General features: G+C 38.9%; 1 pseudogene; it reads right to left on the minus strand.

The window, feature by feature from the left end:
* Positions 1 to 18,007: 18,007 nt before the first annotated feature.
* On the minus strand, positions 18,008 to 18,952 carry LOC139438263 (non-selective voltage-gated ion channel VDAC1 pseudogene; annotated as a pseudogene).
* Positions 18,953 to 19,212: the final 260 nt, after the last annotated feature.

Consider the following 19,212-nt stretch of genomic DNA (forward strand, 5'->3'; position numbering starts at 1 on the left):
TTTACATATAAACTTAACTGAAGATGTTTGAGCCAAACGTTGCTAAAAAGAAATTTGTGAAGTCCTAAACAAATGTATGTACATTCTCTGTTCATGGATAGGAAAATTATATATTGTTAAGATGTAGATTTTACCAAAATTATTTCCAGTTCAACTCAACCCCAATCAAGATCCTAAGAGCCTACTTTGCAGACACGGAAAAGCCAATTTTCAAATTTATTAGGAAGAGACAAAAATAGAAAAATGAATTTGGAGAACTCTCAGTTCCTCTCTTTAAAGCATATTACAAGTTTCTGAATTTTTTAGTTATCTTATGCTTTACGTTATGGTTTACATTTCAGCCTGTAGACTTTTATACATTTTTGGTGTAATTTAACATGTCCTATATCCATCATTGCATGATCTTGTGGAACATGTCCATTGCCCCACAGTTACACTGATTCCTTCTACTCAATAGCTCTTTTCACCTGCCCTCAGGGCCCACAATGACAATGCTTGAAGGGTCATGGTCAGAGATACTTGCAACAACGCTGAGGGCTTGACATCCTCGACTGCCCTAACCCATTGGGAGCCACCAATTATCTCGAGAGAGACAATTTCCTCGTTTGAGAGCATCAGTCCTCCCGAGGATTTGGGTATACCTTCACTCTCATTGTATGGGTCTCCACCCAATGATATAACCCAACTATGACAAAATGAGCACTCACACGCTCCCTAAAAGCTTGCCCTGTATCAGGTGACCCCCCTTAAACATCGTGAACAGGTAACCTTCCTTATTATATTTTCTAAAGAGTTTTCTCTACATTAGAGTTTCAAACACGCATCTGACAATCTCCTAAGTTCAACTGTTTCCCCCACCCTCACCCCAGTTTCTTGGGCCATCTGACCCTTCCTTCAATCCCTAGCCCCCGTCAAGCCCATAAATGCACATCAAAAGGTATCCCTATGTCCCCATTTTATCCCTTCCCTAAAGAAATACTTACCTCCAGCGTATCATAGTTTTCATCCATGTAGGTGTCTAAAATATAAAGCATAATGTAAACCCAAATGAAACCATGTTTCAATATCTGTACATCAGCTGCAGCAAACATAATATGAACATGTAGAAAGATTATTCCTGGGGAAGGGACAAAGGGATTGATTTTGGATACGTGAGAGTACCATATATTGTATATGTGAATTACTATGATCTAAAACTTTTGTGAGGACAAACTTAGTAAGTTGGCAAAAAAAAAAAAAAAAAAAGGATGTGGCACTGAGGAATAAATGGAAGAAATTGCCTTGCCACTGTACGTACGGGGCAACACCTATAGCAGTGATGAAATGAAAGGCAAACTTCAAAAAAAGCTTTTTCATTTATTCATTTTTTAATACCCCAATTTATTTTTACTTTATTTAACTTTTCAAAGTTAATATGTATTCATTTTTTCATTTTTTGATACCCCAATTTATTTTTACTTTATTTAACTTTTCAAAGTTAATATGTAATATGTATCTAAACTTTAATCCCATCACTATATTCCATTTTACTATTATTGGAACTTGGCAATATATTAGCCTTCATTTTTAAAGAAGTTTCAGACCACAGAGATTTTAAACTATGGTAAGGGAGGAACATTGGTGTGAGGTGTCATTGATAGGGGGCACATGGTTGGGAGGAAGTTCTCCAGGGCATGGACACAGGGAACATAAAAATATTTGGATATTTTCATAGTGGTTTCAGTTAAAAACGACAGCTGAGGGAGTGCTCAGTTCCTAGCCAGAGAAACTCTGTTACATTCACCAATGGAACAACAATTCCCCAAGTGCAGTGGCAAAGACCAATAACGACAGATGGTCCTACAGTGAGTCCTTGACACTAATGGCTACAATTATGAGCCTCTGCACCTGAAATGTAAATGAGTCCTAGAGCTGCAGTGTGCCTAAGAGTTACCTCCTGAGGGCATCCAGGTTGCTCAAATGTGGTCACTCTCTAAATCAAACTCAGCATGTAAATGCCTTACCTTCCCCCCAACATAGGACATGACTCCTGGGATGAGCCTCCCTGGCACTGAGGGATTACTACCAAGTACCAGCTGATGATGTAAATAGAAAAAGACCTTGAATAAAAGGGTCAGCTGAGAGCAGCCGAATGTCTCGGCATTCATGTAAAATTTAGTGTTAAAAACTGCTTTTTGACCTTGTATAAAAGTGGGAAATGGAAAGGACAAATGAGTTTATGTGGCTATGAGTCTCCAAAACAGAGTCGGTATGTCATCAGAAGGGTCGCGCTTATGCACACCTCAGGAGGGTCCCAGAGACAGTCAAAGTAGATACAACGCCATGTACTTGTTCTCCTGAAGGCTGCAGACACACACAGGTGCTAGGGTCATAGCAGATGGCTCTGGGGTTCAATGCCATGTCAGTTGGCCCTACTTTGGAGTTTGTGTTCCTGAGTGTGATGGAGTTGGACTCAGATATGACCCTTCTACACATGCCTCTTCTGTTACTCTTACCGGACTGGGGGCTGGTGTATACTCAGGAGACCTGAATCTCTGACTATCCACGTCACGGCCAGGCCCTGGGCCTCAGCAGACTTGCAACTCCTACCATCTGGTTTACTGGACTTACCCTGGTCAGCTAGCAGGGAGGGGAAGAAGGTCGACCAACACACCAGGGAGCCAAGAGTGCCTACAACTGCAAGCAGGAGAAATGCATTCCTCATTCATGTGGAATCTAAGCCCCTCTTGATACAGAGGGTGAATGGACATAACCATCCCTGGGTCCACAGGATGGAGAAGTAGAGTATGGATTAGAGTGGACTTAAAGATATTCTACTATGGAACTATTGTGATTGGTAATAGAAGAAATTGTAGCATTGATGTGGACAAAGTGGCCACTGTACCTGCTGAGGGTAGGGAGAGGGAAGAAGAGATTTGATGTAGGGGTGTTTTCAGGACTTGGAGTTGTCCTGGGTCATAACTGCAGGGACAGATGCTGGACATTGTATGTTCTTCCATGGCCCACTGGGTGGACTGGGGGAGAGTGTAAACTACAATTTAAACCACTATCCATGTGACGCAGCAGTGCTCCAAAATGTATTCACCAAATGCAATGAAAGTGCCATGATGATGAAAGAGATTGTAGATTTGGGAGGAGTGGATGAGGGGATGGGGAGGTATATTGTTTTGTAAAGGATATTACAAAACAATAGTGGTCAAATAGACTGGTACTGGCTTGAACATAGCCATATTGATGATTGGAATTGGATTGAGAATCCTGGAATAGACCAAAATCACATCTGTGGTCAATTGATAACTTGACAAGGTTGACAGGTCCACCCAGTTAGGACAGAAAAGTCTCTTCAACAATTTGGTGCTAGGAGAACTGGATATCTACATACAAAGATACAGTCACCTTATATAAAATTATGAAAAAGTACATCAAATGCCTAAATAAGGAAGGTAGTATCATAATACTCACAGAAGAAAACATGTAGGAAAATCTTCAGGATCTTGTGTTTTCTCTGTACCAAATCATGAGCAATGAAAGCAAAAGTAGATAAATTAAATACTTTTTTGCTTCAAATGACTGTGTCACAAATGTGGAAAGACAGTCTACTCCATAGGAAAAAGATATCTGGAAACCACATATTTGATAAGGGGTTAATTTACAGAATACATAAAGAGATCATAGAACTTAACAATAAAAAGACATGTAACCCAATTAAAAATGGGCAAAAGACCTGAATAGATACTTTTAAAAGATGAAATATACTTAGCTAAAAAGCACTTGAAAAGATATTCAATGTCACTAGTAGTAGGGGAATACCAATTAAAACTACTGTGAGCTATCACTGCACATATTCTCCAAAGGCCAGTATTTAAAAAAAAATACAAACAAACAAAAAGAGAACTACTAGCATTGGAGAGGATGTGGAGAAAGTGCAATACTCCTTCACTATTGATGGGAATGTAGGATGGTGCAGCGTCTGTGTAAGAAAATTTTGCGGTTCCTCAGAAAGAAGAACTGATAGTGGGGGACATGAACTGACAGATGTAAACCTGAACACCATTAATTGATTTCCATTACAAAATCATTCACACTTGCCAAAAGAAACAACCCAGGTGTCCATCAACCAATTAGTGGATAAACAAAATATGGTACATACAAACGATAGGCTATTACTCAGGTGTAAGAAGAAATGAAGTTGTGACGCATGTGATAAAAATGATGAACCTTGAGTAAATTAGTTGAGTGAAATTATCCAGATACAAAAGGACAAATATTATATGGTCTTACTAATATGAACTAATTTCAATGAATAAACTCATGCAATAATGATTACCAGGAGATTATGTTTAATGTCTATAGAATTTTTATTTATTTTATATTATTTTTTAAAATTGTATTTTATTTTTCAATTATATATTTTTAAAGCTAGTAGATCACACAAAACATTACATTAAAAAATGCAAGAGGCTCTCATATACTCCACTCCCCACTCCCACACCCATTTTTTAAATTGTATTTTTTTGAAGATAAATGGATCGCAAACAATATTACATTTAAAAAAAAGAGGTTCCCATATATCCCACACACCCCCACCTCACTCCTCCCACAGCAACAACCTCTTTCATCATTGTGGCATATTCAGTGCATTTGGTGAATACATTTTGGGGCACGGCTGCACCACATGGATAATAGTTTACATTGTAGTTTACACTCTCCCCCAGAATATTCAGTGGAGTATGGCAGGATATATAATGTCCCGCATCTGTCCCTGCAATATCATTTAGGACAACTCCAAGTCCTGAAAATGCCCCCCGCATCACATTTCTTCTTCCCTCTCCCTGTCCTCAGCAACTGGATGATGGATGCAATTCATCTGCTTGCAGCTGTAGGCACTCTTGCTTCCCTGAAGTGGTGGCTGATTATCTTCACCTCCCTGTTAGCTGACCTGGGTAAGTCCAAAGAACCAGAGAGTAGCGGTTGCAACTTGGCTGAGGCTCAGGGCCCAGCTGCCATATGGACAGTCCAGAGAGTCAAGTCTCCTGATTATACACCACCCCCTAGTGCCAACCACAGATTCAGTAAAAGTGACAGAGGAGGCGTGTGTAGAAAGATCACAACTGAGTTCAACTCCATCACACTCGGGAACACAAATTCCAAAGTAGGAACCACTGACATGGCACTGAACTCCAGAGCCATCTTCCATGACCATAGCGCCTGTGTGTCTCTGTAACACTCAGGAGAACCAGTGCCTGGGGTTGTCTCTACTTTGGCTGACTCTGGGATTCTGCTGAGGCATTAATAAGCATTACCCCTCTGATGACCTCCCAACTCCTATTCGAAGACTCTTAGTCATATAAACTCATTTGTATTTGCCATTTCCCCTTTTTCTTCAAGGCCTAAAAGCAGTTTTTAACACATGATCCTAAATGTAGCCTGAATGTTCAGCTGGTCTGAGTTGACCCTTTTATTCAATGTCTCTTTCTAGTTGTATCACCAGTTAGTGATTGGTTGTAATCCTTCCGTTCTGGGGAGGCTCATTTTCAGATGTCATGTCCTCATGCTCGGGGGAAGGAAATGCATTTACATGCCGAATTTAGCTTAGAGAGTGGCCACATTCGAAAAAATTGGATGCTCTCAGTGGGTACTACTTAGACACCCTGCAGCTCTAGGCCTAGTTCGTATTTCAGGAGCACAGGCTCATAAGCATAGTCATCCGTATCTAGTGCTCATCATTGGATCATCCTTCTTTGTAGGTCTTTGCTGTTGCACTTGGGGGATTATTGCTGTTGCACTGAGGAATGTGACAGAATTCCCCTGGGTAGGAACTCAGCTCTCGCTCAGTTGTCATTTGTAACTACTATGAAAATAACCCAACGTGTATCTGAACGTTTTTATGTACCATATATACATGCCCTGGAGAACTCCCTCCCAACCATGTGCCCCAGTCAATAACACCCCACACCAGTGCTCCTTCCCTGGTTGAACTTAGTTGAACCTCTCTGTCATGTAAAACTTCTTCAAAAATGAAACCTTCATTTCATGCCAACTTCAAATAATAGGAAAACAAAATAGTAGTGATTGATTTAAAGATTAGAGAGTACATATTAATTTAGAAGAACTGAAATAAAGTAAAAATAAATAGGGGTATCAAAATTGAAAATTATTATAAATCTTCGTTTTTGACATTTTGCCTTTCATCACTCCAGTAGGTGTTGCCCTATTGTACAGTGTCATTATATTTGCTGCAGCTGATATACCGATATTGAAACATAGCTAGCAAACATGGGTTCATTTCTGTTTACATTATGGTTTATACTTTAGATTGTCCAATTTTCTAAATTTTTAGTTACCTTATGTTTTACATTATGGTTTACATTTTAGCCTATAGACATTTATACATTTTTGGTGTAATTTAACATGTCTTATATCCATCATTGCATGATCTTCCATTACCCCCCAGTTACCCTACTTGCAGCTATTCTATTCCTCTCCCCCTCTCCCCTCAGGGCCCAAAGAGACAACCAAGCTTCACTGCTTGATGGACCAGATTCACAGATATTTGCAACAATACTGAGGGCTTGGCATTTTAGACTGCCCTAACCCATTGGGAGTCACCAGTTCTCTTGAGAGACACAATTTCCTCCGTTTGAGAGCATCAACCTCCCCTGGAAGGTCCCATACAATGAGACCTTCACACTCATTGCATGGGTCTCCACCCAATGATCTAACATACTATGACAAAATAAGCATGCTCATACTCCCTGGACGCCTGCCCCTGTACCAGATGCCTTCCCCTTAAACACCTTAAACAGGTAATCCTTCCGTATTATATTTCTAAAGGGTTTTCTCTGCATTATAGTTTCAATCACATACCTGACAATTTCCCATGTTCAACTGTTCCCTTCAACCCTCCGCCCAATTCTTTGGGCCATCTGACTCATCCGCCCAACCCTAGCCCCGCTCAAGCCTACAAGCCCGACCCAAAGGTATCCCTATGCCCCGATCTTATCCGTTCCCTGTACAAATACTTACCTCCAGCTTATCATTGATTTCACCCATGTATGCATCAGCGTGCAACCCTCCTCTCCCCGCCAACTTCCTTTAAGCCTATTATCCAATCTCTAGCTCTCTGAGACAGCTTGGCTGGCTTACTTCATATCAGAGGGGTCATGTAGTGTTTGTCCTTCAATGCCTGGGTTGCTTCACTCAACATAAGGTCCTCAAGATTCATCCATGTTATCCCATGTGTTTGTACTGTATTCCTTCTTATAGCTGAGCAGTATTCCGTTGTACATATATATTACATTTTATTTATCTATTCATCTGTTGATGGACCTTTGGGTTGATTCCAACTTTTGGCAATCATGAGCAATGTATTTGGAATTGGATGATGACGATGGTCATACATATTTGTGAGTTTCAATACCAGCACCTATTTATAGATGTGATTTTTACTGAAAGGGGAAATCTAGGGTCATAAATGTCAGTAGAAAGAAAGGTAGAAAATAATCTTGGGAATGTAAAACAGTGAACCAAGTGGTGCATGAGGATTGTGGTTAATAGTACAAATACAAGAATGTTCATCCATCAACTAGAACAACAACGTGTAAACAATATAATGATGTATATGGACACACACCTAATATAAAATATGACTATAATTAATACCAATATTATAAAATTCATCAACTGCAACAAAAATACCACAATAATATGAAGTGTCAACTCTTGAGTGGTTTATGAGAACATTTTAATTTTTACATGACTTTTCTGGAAACCTATAACTTCTCTAATTAAAAAATTTGAAAATGCAACATTATGCTAAGTGAAAGAAACTAGAGACAAAGTACTACATATTTTATGATTCCATTTATATAAAATGTAAATTTAAATATTTGTAGAGACAGAAATGGATGGTGATTCTGTAGGGCTGGGAAAGGATAGAGGGATTGAAGGGTGACTGCTAAAGGCTATAGGGGTTTTCTTTTTGGAGTAATGAAAATGTTTTGAAATTATTTGTGGTTATGAATGCATAAATTCTATGATTATCTTAAAACCCAGTTTAAAAAACCATTATCGTATGCTTTGGATGGATTCTTTGGTGTAATGAATATGTCTCAATAAAGCTATTTAGAAAAAGAGAGAGAATACTGGATTTTGTTAAATGACTTTTCAGCATCAATTGAGATGATCATCTGGGTTTTCCCCTTCAGTTGGTTCATGTGCTATTTTGTTGGGGCTATTTGCGTCTATAGTAATTAGAGAAAATATTCTGCAACTTTATTTTCTGGTAGTTTCTTTGTTTAGTGTTGAGAATAGAGTGATGTTGGCATCAAAGTTTGGTAGGTAGTCTTCCTTCCTCTTCTTTCTTTTTTTGGGGGGGAAGAGGTTGAGCAGAATTGGTACTCATTCTTCTTGGAATGATGGATAGAATTCATCTGTGAAGCCACTTGGTCCTGGGCTTTTCTTTCTTGGGACATTTCTGATGCCTGATTCAATCGGTTTCCAAGTAGTTTGCTTGTTATCTTATATTTCTTCTAGATTCAGTGTAGGCTGTTTTTGTGTTTCTAAGAAATTGTCCACTTCATCTAAGTTTTCTAATTTGTTGGCATACATACCAACATATATATATATACACACACACATATATATACACAACACACACACATACAAACATGCATACCTACATACATAGTATCCTCTTTTATGATTTCTTTTTTCCTGCGCATTCAATAATTAAATCCCCCCCCCCTCTTATTTCTGATTTTGATTTGCACCTTTTCTCTTTTCTGTCAGTCTAGCTAAGATTTGTCACCTTTCTGACCTTTTCGGAGAACCAAGTTCTGTTTTTATTAATGTGCCCTATTATTTGTATTCTCAGTTTCATTTGTTGCTGTTCTATTCCTTGTTCTTTCTTTCTTTCTCTTTGCTTTGGGTTAAGATGGCCTTTCTATTGCTCGTTCCTCCAAGTGTGCAGTTAAGCCGTAGATTTTTGGCGTTTTTGCCCCTTTTTAAACTTTTTTTTTTTTTTTTTTTGCAGTTCATTATTCATATCTGAACATCCATAACAATAATTGTATAGTAAGTGTTGTGGACTTAAAAACAAACATACACAGCATTATACTGGGTTGCCATACATGGTCCACCACCACCACCGTGCATTGTTGTGAAACATTTGCTACAAACTGAAAGAGCATCACAATATTACTACTAACTATAGCCAATATCTTACTTTGACATATTTTTCCAACCACCCCAATAAATGACCCACTGTATTAGTATATATACTGCTTATAGTTCATGAAAAATATTTTTATATTTCGTACTCTAACCACAGTCCATCTTCCACCACAGGATTCATTTTGTTATATATATAGTCCCAAGCTTTGCACGGTCCATTCAGAGTACTCTCACTGACTCTGATATTCATCACAAGTTGTGCTTTTACCTCCTCAGTCAATTTAGAACATTTCATTTCTCCAAAACAAAAGATTCCTATACTCTGTTATACACCCTCTATTTTTGTCCCTTAGAATTTATATATCTTTGCTCTTGCTACAAAAATATTGCAGTATTACTGTTCACGCTAATCCATAAGTTACATCAGTTTTAATTTTCTCATATATCACTATATACTTAACTTAGTAAAGGAAAAGCATTCCTTTACAATTAAGTACATTACTTTTTTTTTCCTGAGGAAGCAGGACTGGGGATTGAACCCAGGACCCTCATATGTGGGAAGCTGGTGCTCAACCACTGAGTCACATCAACTCTGCTGAGTTGTTTTTTTTTTTTTCTTTTTTTTTGGCTTGTTTGCTTGTTGTTTGTTTTTATTTTTAGGAAGCACCGGGGATCAAACCCTCTACCTCCCACGAGAAAAGCAAGCACTGAACCACTTGAGCCACATCTGCTCCCTACATTACTTTTTAATGTAAGCATTTAGGGCTATAAATTTACTTCTTAGCACTGCCTTCACTGTATCCCATACATTTATTTTATTTTATTTTTTGTCATTATTGGAGAAGTTGCAGGTTTACAGAACGACACATAATATACAGGCTTCCCAACAACAACTTGAATTAATGTGAAACACTTGTTACAATTGAAGATAACATCTTTTTATAATTGGGCTATTAATTTAAGTCCATTGTTTAACTGAGATTTACTCTTTGTGTAGTAGAGTTCAATGGACCTTTTAAAAAATTGTATTCTTTTACCATATGTATAATCTAGGATTTCCTCTTTTAATCATATTCATACACACACACACACACACGCACATATATATATATATATTACAGTGCTGATAATTGCATTCACAGGGTTCAGTATACAAGCATAATCCAATATTTCTTTTTGGAATTCATCAATAATATCAGACTGTTACAGGTTAAAAGTGAACTGATGGTTTACAATATACCATGCAGGTAGAAAGCAAAAGAGAACTGGGATAGCTTTGCTAATACTGATAGGACAGTTATTAAGTCAAAATCAGATAGAAGAGACAAAGAGGGTGATTATCTACTTGTAAAGGGGACAGTTTAACAAGAACTGTAACAGTTGGAAATATGTATATGCACCAAATATCAGAGCTCTAAAGTATATAAAGCAACTAGTAATAGATTTGATTGTTCTACATTAATGGTAGGAGATGTTAATCATTAAGCCTATCATTACTATCTCATCTTCCTAATTGAACCTGGCACTAAGGTAGGCTTCATTTTTGAAGAATATTTGGCTCACAGAGGGTTCAACTATGGCAGGGGAAGAACACTGGTGTGGGATGTCATTGATGGGGGACACATGGTTGGGAGGTGGTTCTCCAGAGCATGTATATAGGGCATATAAAAATGTTCAGATGTTCATTGGGTATGGTTGTAGTAAATACAGTTACAAATGACCACTGAGGGAGTGCTGTGTTCCTAGCCGAGGGAGCTCTGTCACATTCCCCCAACAATCAACAGTCCCCCAAGTTCAAGAGCAAAAAACAGCAAAACTCTCCCCAGTGCAAGGGCAAAGAACGGTAAAAAAAGATGGTCCAATGATGGACCCTTGAACTGATGACTCTGCTTCTGAGCCTCTGAGCTTGTAATTTCAACTTGGCCTAGTGTGGCAGGGTGCCTAAGAGTTGCCTCCTCAGAGCCTCCATGTTGCTCAAATATGACCACTGTTTAAGTCAAACTCAGCATGTAAATGTATCACCTTCCCCCTAGTATGGGACATGACTCCTGGGGATGAACCTCCCTGGTGCCAACGGATAATTACCAAGACCAAATGGTGATGCAACTAGAAAAAGACTTTGAATAAAAGGGGTAAATGGTAAAGGCAAATGAGTTTATATGGCTAAGAGGCTTCCAAAATGAGTTGGGGTCATCAGCAGGGTCATGCTTACACTCATCTCAGCAGGATCCCAGAGACAGTCAAAGTAGATTCAATGCCAGGTACTGGTGCTCCTGATGGCTACAGAGACACACAGGTTTTAGAGTCATGGCAGATGGCTCTAGAGTTCAGTACCTTGAGAGTGGTCCCTACTTTGGGATTTGTGCTCCCGAGTGTGATGCAGTTAGACTCAGATGTGACCTTGCTGTACATGACTATTCTGTCACCTTCACTGAACCTATTTTTGGCTCTGTCTTTGGTGTATCCTCAAGAGACTTGAATCTATAGACTGGCCATGTGCCCGCTGGGCCTTGAGCCTCAGCACAGCTGCAATTCCTACTCTCCAGGTGGTTGGACTTACCCAGGTCAGCTAACAGAGAGGTGAAGATGGTCAACCACCTAACCAAGTAACTGACAGTGTCCACAGTTCCAAGCAGGAGAATTGCATCATTCAGTCATGTGGGATATAAGCCCACTCTCAATTCAGAGGTGAAGTGGATATCAACATCTCAGGGACCACAGAATGGAGGAATACAATATGGATTAGAATGGACTTACTGGTGTTTTACTATAGAACTTTTGTGACACTAGCAATTGAAGAAATTATATTACTGATGTGGGGACAGTGGCCATGGGAGTTGCTGAGGACAGGAGAGAGAATAGCTGTGATATGGGGGCATTTTTGGAACTTGGAGCTGTCCTGAATGATATTGTAGGGACATATGCTGGACTTTTTATATCCTGCCATAACCCACTGAATGGACTGGGAGAGAGTATAAACTACATTGTAAACTATAATCCATGCTGTGTAGCAGTGCTCTGATATGTATTCACCAAATGCAGTGAATGTGCCACATACATGGAAAAGGTTGTTGATCTGGGTGGAGTGGGAGTGAACAGTGTGGTGTATATGGGAACCTCTTATATTTTTAATGTACCAATTTTGTGATCTATGTATCTTTAAAAAATGACAAATAAAGTGAAAAATTAAAAAGATGCTGGGTTGTACAGAGGCCTTTTCAACATAGAGATGATCAAGTGATATTTTCCCCTTCAACTTTTTCATATCGTGTATTCCATCAATTGATTTTCTTATGTTGAATCGCTATTTGCATTCCTCAGATAAAGCCCACTGGATCATGGTGTGTTTTTTGTTTTTGCTTTTTGTTTCCTTTGGAAGTAGTCATTAGTACCTTTATTTTATTTCATTTTTTGAACACATATTTTCATCTTTTTTTCCTCATTAAAAAAAAAAAATTAAAGATACGTAGACCACACAAAATGTTACTGGATTCAATTTGTAAGTATATTGTTGAGGATTTTCACATCTAAGTTCATTAGAGAGATTAGTCTGTCATTTTCTTATCTTGTACTGTCTTTATACAGCTTTTGTTTTAGGGTTATTATGTTAGCTTCAATGAATGTGTTAATGTTCCCTCTTTTCTGTGTTTTGGAAAGAGTTTGTAATGTTCCCCCTTTTCAGTTTGTTTGCAAGAGTTTGTGCAGTATTGGTATTGACTCATTCCAGACTGATTGATAGAATTCCTCTGTGAAGTCATCTAGTCCTGGGCTTTTCTTGGTTGTGAGGGTTTCCTTCCCCCCCCCCCCCCCCCCCCATATAATTAACACTATTAATGGAGCAGCTTTTGACAGCACAAAAGTTAAATCAAAAGTATGAGGGATTCCCGTATACCCCACATTTTCCTCTGTTAATAACATCTTACCTTATTGTGGTACACCTGTTACAATTAATGAAGAAATATTGACTCATTGCTACTAACCATGGTATGTCATTAGTATTGTGGTTTATACTTTTCCCTGTACAGTTTTATAGGATTTGAAAAAAATGATTAACGTTCAGTATCTGTTATTAAATATGATGCAGAACAATACCAATGTCCAAAAGTGCCTTATGTACCATTTATTCTTCTCTCCTGCTCGTCTCAGAAATTCTGCTGAGCATTCTCATGTCAATGTAACAAATTCTTCACTTACAACAACAACAATAGCTCTGCTTTGCTCCATGTTTGCATTCCCACTTTATGTTTGTTCTTTCTTCTATATTTAGGATTTGGGGAGGGTGTTGCCGTTGTTTCACATTGAGAGGGAGCTTAGAGCTTACGGGGAAGATGGAAGGAGCTGTTTTGCTTAGAGTTGTAGATTCCTTTTGTCTGGTTTTTTTTTCAAATGGTGTTTGTCCGTTTTCAACATTTCGTTAGATGTCCTGGTTGAGTCCAATGAATTGGAGGGTAGGTATTGGCCAAAACTATGATGAGATTCAGGCATATGAACTCTACTGAAGATTAAAGTCCTCGGGACGTAATTTTAAAGGGTATAGTGCTTGTATTAGATGGCCAAAGGCATGCTGATGCAAAATACCAGAAATGGGTTGGTTTTTGTAAAGGGTATTTATTTGGGGTAGGAGCTTACAGATACCTTGCCATAAAGCATAAGTTACTTCCCTCGCCAGAGTCTTTTTGGAGCAAGTTGCCTTCCGATGTCTGCGAGGGCTCAGGCTTGCTAGGTTCCTGTGTTCTTGGGGCTTGCATTTCTCTGGGTTCAAGATTCCTTCCGTCCTGGGGTTGACTTCTCTTTCCTCTGCGTGCTAACTTGCTGGAGCTCCAGCTTAAGTATTCAGTATCAAACTGTAACATCAAAACTCCAACCTCAGAAACACTCTGCTCTGTCCTCTGCCATGCCTTTTATCTGTGAATCCTCACCCCTTGGTGCCCTAATCATGTGACCCAATCAAAGCCCTAATCATAACTCAATCATCCCAGGTACAGGGCAGATTGCAAACATAATCCGATATCTATTTTTGGAATTCATATCCATATCATACTGCTACAGTGCTGATTAGAGCTTAAAATAAAAGGGTACAAAATCATGTGCAGGGAAATTATAAATAAGGCTAAATCTACTAAATTGGGAATAGACATTAGTATATATTCCAAGGTACGGCCCAACCCATTGCCAGGAGTTCTGATTTCATGGTGCTGTGTACCTTGTCTATAGTGTCCAGTGACCCTAGAGACCTCAGGAGCACCTCTTGTTTGGTTTTGTGTGCTGTGACACTTAGCGAGAGCTGTCTGAGATGTGCATAGACATCATCTCTGAAATACCTTCTCAACTCAGCTTGAAATCTTGCAGCCATAGTAACTCTTTTGTATTTCTTGTTTCCTCTTTGGTCTAGGTCTTTTTCAGATGCCTCAGTTGTCGGTGTTTGATAATAATCCCTCAATGCCAGTGAGGCTTATACTCTGGGTTCAGATCCTATGCCAGGGGGAAATGTAGTGAGTTTATTTAGGCCATGTTTGAGTAACAAGGAGATTTTCAAGAGGCAAGTCTTTGGTCTTAATTATAATTAGGCTAAGTTTTAATTATGCAGGAGTAAGGGTTGAAGTACAAACATTAAGACCAATGGCTCCAAAATCCTCAAGGTTGAAGAACGAGCAAACCTAAGGGGCAATGCAATCATGGGCAAAGTAAACTTATTAGTACTGGAATAATGGAAGAACTTACAAAATGCCTTCAACATAGTGGTTACCAAAGGTTCTGAGAGGAAAGGAAGGGAAGAGTAGATGGAATATAGGGCATTTTCAGAGGACTGGAATTAAATGTAAACCACTGTGTGAACTATAGACCTTAGTAGCATTGTTTCAGTATTTATTCTCCAATTGTAACAATACCACATATTGTAAGATGTCATTAATAGGAAAAGATGAGGAGGATAGGAGTTTGGGTATATATGGGTATAAATTATACTTTCATTGTAACATTTTTTGTAACTTAAAACCTCTTTAAAATAAAGTATATTTAGAAGAAGATCAAGGATTGCTGTATTAGTCTGTTTCATTAACTATGGCTCATATATTCCAGGTGTTTTGTTCTTTTTATTTGAGAATGTAGCAGCCATTCCCCAGGAGGGAAGTTTAATAATTTCTTAGTTACTGTGTGGGCTTCTCTCTATCAAGTAAATATGTCTATATAACAAGAGTACTTTGGAGGTTTTTGATTACCAATTATATCTCACTATGTGTGATGGGTCTGTTGAGTTCTGTTTCTTCTTTCGTCAATATATGTTGCTTGCATGTTTCCAGAAATTCTTCCATTTCATTAAAATCATTCAATTTGTTGGCATACAATTTATCAAAGTATTTTTCACAATACTCTTTATTTCTGTATGGTCAGTTGTGAAGTCCTCTTTGATTTCTTATGTTATTATTCATTTACATCGCTCTTTTTTCTGTTAGTCTATCTAAGGGTGTATCAGTTTTAAAAATCCTAAAAAGTCAATTTTTGTTTTATTAATTCTTTGTTAATTTTTTTCTTTTTCTCCTCTATTTCTTTTATTTCTGCTCTATTCTTTGTTATTTATTTCCTTCTCTTTGCCTTGGGATTAGATTGTTGTTCTTTTTCTGATTCTACCAGGTTTACAGTTAGGTCTTTGAATTTAGCTCCTCCCTTTTTATAAAATATAGGCATTGAAGGGTAATGAATTTCCCTCTCAGAATGGCCTTTGTTACATTCCAGTAGTTTTGCTATGTTCTGTTCTCAGTTTCATTCGGTTCAAGGTAGGTACTAATTTTTCTTGGAATTTACCCCTTTGACCCACTGATTGTTCAAGAGTATTCTGTTTCAACTTCCATGTATTTGTTCCTATTCTGGACCTCTTCCCCATAGTGATTTCCAGCTTCATTCTATTATGGTCAGGGAAACATTTTTTTGTGTAATTTCAGTTTTTCTAAGTCTGTTCAGATTTCTGATCTGTCTTGGAGAATGAGTAATTAATACTAGAAAAGAATATTTACCCTCCCCTTTCTTGGATGCAATGTACTGTGTACATTCCTGAGAACTAGTTCCTTCAAATTTTTATTCAAAATCTCTCTTTCCTTGTTGACCCTCTGCTGAAATGTTCTATTAGTGATACTGGTGTGTTGTCATTCCCCATGATGATTGTAGAGGCATCAATTTCTCTGTTTAGTTTTACCAGTATTTGCCTCCGGTGGGAGCGGTCTGACTAGGTGCATAAAAATTTATGATTGTTCTTTTTTCTTGGTAGATTACTTCTTTTATTTATAGTGTCTTTCTTTGTCCCTTACAACAGGTTTACATTTAAAGTATATTTTGTTGAATTTCAGTATTGCTACCCCTGTTCGTTTTTGGTTATCGTGTTACGCAGATATCCAGATGAGGTCTGAAGGGACCAAACAAACAGACCTCTCTCTCTCAGCCCTCTAGTGCCCACAAGGCTTCTCCTCTCTACCTGCTTACACCCATCAATCAGTCACCGCAGAGACTGCCTCTGTGCAGGTACAGGTAGAAGGCACCCCTCCAACTAGATTCCCTCCAACTAGATTCCTCTGCTTATTCTGTGCCTTCCACAGCTTCTGTGCCAGCTTGCCTTCAGACAGCCCTACAGCAGCTCACCTCTCCTCCAGAATCTTAGCTGACTGAGTAGACTGTCCCCTGCCACATAGCCGGCTGCACATCAGTCTACCTGCCTGATGACCCTACAGTGGCTCCCATTTTCCCCAGAGCCAGTTGTCTGTTGATCTTCCTGCTGGATCCTGTGCAGCTTTCCTTTCTGCCGGTGCCTGGCTGGGTACCCCCCACTCCATTTTTCTCTCCTGTTGCACCCACGACATCCCCGTTTCCTTTATGCCCAGCAAACCGGACTAATTTGCCATAGTTTTTGGAGGAACAATGCAGCCAGCTTTTCCCTACTTCATAATCTTGCTTCGTCTCTACCAATCATTTTGAGAAAAAATAATACCAATCCTGCTCAAACTCTCCCAAAGAATTGAATGAATATAGATACAAAAAATCACAACAAAATATTTGTATAGCAACTCTAACAGCATAATACAAGAATTGCACACCATAATAAAGTGGGCTTTTTTGAGTTTTCAATATTTTATTCGTTTTATTTTGTGATATTGATTACAGAATTTGAAAGGAGTGATCTAATTCCACATAAATGGAAGACTCTAAAACGCACCCATTAAGCTGCTGAAATTAAATTGAGTCATGCAAATATAACAAAAGTCCAGTTTAGTTTCAGGGTGTGTCACCATGTTATGGTTACAGAGATTCTTGCAGCAGGAGCTCCTGGAATCTATTTCCTACTCTGGTGCACAAAACCACACACCAAGAGGGAATTAATAGCTGAATTATTGGCTTTGTCACATCCATCCATTCCACCCCAAAATGGCACAAAACGCCTACTAAGCCCTACAGACTACTTTTACTGTAAAAGAGGTGACTAGGGTGGAAACAGGTCATGAAGATCTATCTAAAAGTGCCCCTTTGAGATAAATTTTTATATGCTATCAAGCATTGAACCTTGGCACACCTGGGATTAGGAAACCTAGTTTCAATTCTCAAGAAATCACAATTTCATTTATTTACTCAAAAGGAATTTCCTAAATGCTTACATATTATCGGCCTCCACTTGCACCCATTTCTAGATAAAAATTAAACCTAAATCTTTGGAGGGACACCAAGTTCCTCCCAAACTTCCCCTAAAGGAGCTATTTTTTTTTTCTTTTTTGGAATTGGATTTCCTCTGTACCTCTGAAAGGTTATAGTTTTAAAGCTGAATCATCTTTAACCTGGAGTTCTAACATGATATTTAGCAGTTCTTGGATCCCAGATATACAACATCAAAGGTACAGTAAATTTTGAAGGTAGCTATGCTAAAAAATGGTTTAAAGCTAAATGATTGCACAGTACTAATCTGTGCTTTAAATTACAGTCCTAGATCAAACTTGTGACCACCAGCATTGACATTCTTGCCATCTGGCAGAGCTGACAGTGTCCGTTTGATACCTAACCATAGGTCTGAGTGAATCCTAAACCTATCACGCTGGCCTTGTTCCCTTTGGCCAGGAAGCATGCATCAGGGTCAGTCCAATATGCGGCTGCTATCCCAAAATGAATATGTCTGTTTCCTGCTGTCTGGGTGAGATTGATGTCTCCAGCTTCCTGTTTATCTGCAGGTAATTGGAGTTGCCAAACTCTGTCCCCTCACTCACATTAGTGTGAAGCTGGAATTTTTTATCAGTCTTGTGACCAACAGCAAAATTGCTGTGTTTCACTTGGGACTTAGTGGTCTCAATTCATCTGATAACTGGCTAGCCAGGCCTGATAATCCAGAATCAGAACACCCTAAAATAGAGGCCTGGGAATGTCAAAATCCATGTCACTGCCTGGGTTGATGTGCTTCTGCTTATGCCCTGTTTTGATTTTAGCTCGCCACCCCTCAGTGTTAAATAATGAAAAGGGTGAATTAGAGGTCTACTTCAGTCCATGTGTGAGCTGATCTTCCACAGTAAACTTGGTGCCCAGTGTATTGTCAGTATTCCGTTTCTCTGTAAATGTCAGACCATATTCAGCCCATCTCTATCTGGGTTTACAGATTGCCTGTAACTTTGGTAGTCTCCGTGTTGGCTGAGCCTGACCTTATGAATTCCAGTCCATTCTCAGATTTCGTTTTCAAGTCCAGTTTTATTAAGCCCTTGGTAAAGACATCCCTGGTGGATTTCCAAAGATCAAAATATATAGGAGGCACATCCATGTTCTGTCAGGGGTGGTGGCTCAGCAGTGGCAGCAGCCCTCATTCAAGTGGATTTTACTCCTGTTGTAGAAGGGCGGTTGAACTCAAGGAAAACAATTAACGTAACACACCCATTAACAAATCAGTGGGAAAAAATAATGTGATCATCTCAATTCATACAGAAAAGGGAATGGACAAAATCCAGCATCCTCTCCTGATAAAAATACTTTGAAAGACAGGAATAGAAGGAAACTTACCCAGCATGCTAAATGGCATATATG

The sequence above is a fragment of the Dasypus novemcinctus genome, chromosome Y (assembly GCF_030445035.2).
Source record: "Dasypus novemcinctus isolate mDasNov1 chromosome Y, mDasNov1.1.hap2, whole genome shotgun sequence".
Taxonomy (NCBI): Eukaryota; Metazoa; Chordata; class Mammalia; order Cingulata; family Dasypodidae; genus Dasypus; species Dasypus novemcinctus.